We start from the raw sequence: 2,441 nt of genomic DNA, 5'->3' as shown, positions 1-2,441 counted from the left end.
AGCACAGCGCAGACCTTAAGTAATAAATGCTGCGACTCGTGAGCCCTGCGAACCTTCCCTAGGAGGGGTTTGGTGAAACACTTGCAGATCCTTAATCAAGAGGTCGTTCTAGAACAGGCAGTCTGGTGAGGACCGTGCAGCTGGGAGCAGACATGCACACTCAGGTTACACTCTGGTCTACCCTGTATGGGGACACCAGACTCCATGATGTAAGAGTGGAGAGGGAACGGTATTTTATGGGAGAAAATTGTGCTCCCAGTGTATAACATGCACAATCAGACTTATTACTTCAGAGACTTTCTGTTAGGCACAAATAGAATATGCTGAACTGATTTTCAAGGTTGAAAATATGAACATTTTTTTTTTTTTTTTTTTTTTTTGCAAATTTGGTCACCCTAACCAGTGTATCAACTAAGGACCTGCCTTCTGACACTGATCTTCTGTCCTTGGTTTGCGCCAGCCCTGCTGGGCCACGCCTCTGCACGCTTACTCTTTCAGGGAGATTATCTCTGGAGAGGCAGATGGAAATCCCATCTGGGTGGGGATTGCTCACCTCCCCCGACCTGAGCAGCCATCTCTCCCTAGTCTGCCTGCCATGTTCAGTTACCCCTGACCAGACTGGTGGCTGGGAGCCCACGGGTGCATGGTGCGAGCCTCCCTCTTTCTACTCGCCGACAGTTTCTCATCCTTTTTCCTCATCCCCAGGAACTAGGAACTAGGGCAAGACAGAGTCATGAGGAGCCTAACCTGAGGTTTCCATGGCAACCACAGAAGGCTCGATTGTAAGTCATCTTCAGCACCCCTACTGATTCCCTATCAGAACCTTCAGGTTACCAACGCATATGATACAGACGGAGCAGCTGTATAATCTCCAAGGACAACATGCGGGGAGACAGGGTTGTGAGAGCCTCACAACCTCACTGTCAAGCCGGCCAAGGACCCTGGGAGCTAGGATGATTTCCGAACCTCCGTGGAATCCATGGGTTACCACATGAGGTTGTACATGGGAGTGAACCACTTGAATGCTCTTCGGGGCTTCTGCCCACTTTACCTAAGAAGCGAAGTGCGAATGCACCCTCCTCACTGGGACATGCTAAGAGTCACTCAGACAAGAGGTGGGTCAGATGCTGTGTGCCTGGGGCTTTGCTCCGATTCCTCATTCTTCTGGTGGCAATCTGTTCTGGCAGTCGGGAGGGACAGCTCTCACCCAGGAGAAATGGCCCCGCAGCACAGCCACGCTCCAGAGTGGAGGCATTACGGGTCAGACAGCAGACAGCCATGGCCAACACTGAGCGACCGCCCACTCCAAACCCAGGAAAGTCACGGCGATATCTTCTGAGGTCTGCCGCTCCGTGCCCAGACTGTCCTTCCCTCTTCCCTTGGCCCTCGTCCCCTTTCTGCTGAGATGGACCCTTCTTTCGGCTTCTCACCCCCTGCCTCTCGCTTCTCCCCACCTCCTCCGTGTGTCCTATCCACATGCCTCCACCCGGTTTTATGATGCCATCTTCCAGCAAACCAAACAGCCATACTTTTGAAGATGGGCCGATTTATGGAAAGATATAAAAACAACGCAAAGATAATAACAAGCAGATTGGAGGGGGTGATGGCGATATCAAGCAAAGCCCACACGGGGCTTTGGGCGGCTCCATGTGGATTACGTCCCTCTTCTGGACAGTCTCCCCACAAATGCTGGCATCGCTGCCCTTTCTTCTGCCTCTCTCGTTGCTTTTTGTTTTCTTTTCTAAACAAAAGCAGACAGAAAATAACCCACAAGACAGAGCTTCAGTGTATATATTTGTTCGTGTTTTAGACGGGGAGAAGTCCCTGTGTATTGTATGAGAGCCCCGCGCTGCAGCCATCCACCGGGTTTATTATTCCGAGCAGCACTCAATCACATGTGGCCCTATGAACAGAGAGTAATGCTGGCGAATCGTCCCGGGGGCTTTTCTTCTGTGTGTGAGTGGTATCCATCTGTCAGCTGTCAATGCCAGTGAGAGATATACAGGGCTGTCACTTCTCGTCAGCCAGCATTTGTGAAGCCTTGCACAGCTGCTCCGCAACACACAGTGTCCTTATTGAAGGCCAGAGAGGAGCCTCAGAAAAGGCATGAAAGATAGAAAAGAGATGCCTGGGCTGCAGCAGAGTAAGAGAGGCAACTTGTCAAAGACAGGAGTCTAAACTACATTGCTGCCCACCTCCATCCCCAAAGAAAGAATTAAAGCAAAACAAAACAAAAACCCTTCCCCTTCGTTTCCAGAAAACTCTGTGCAGATTGTAGAGCCTGCAAAATCCATAACAGCAAAGAAAATTTATATGTCCATAAATGAATGTATTCAGTGTAGAGACGGTGATACACATTTTTTAAATCAACATACTCTAAAAAGGGCATATGTTTTTATGCTCTCCCCTATATAAATTATATTACTACAGAGACTATGCAT

Source organism: Peromyscus leucopus, chromosome 19 (assembly GCF_004664715.2).
Source record: "Peromyscus leucopus breed LL Stock chromosome 19, UCI_PerLeu_2.1, whole genome shotgun sequence".
Lineage (NCBI taxonomy): Eukaryota > Metazoa > Chordata > Mammalia > Rodentia > Cricetidae > Peromyscus > Peromyscus leucopus.
This window is presented reverse-complemented; position numbering follows the sequence as displayed.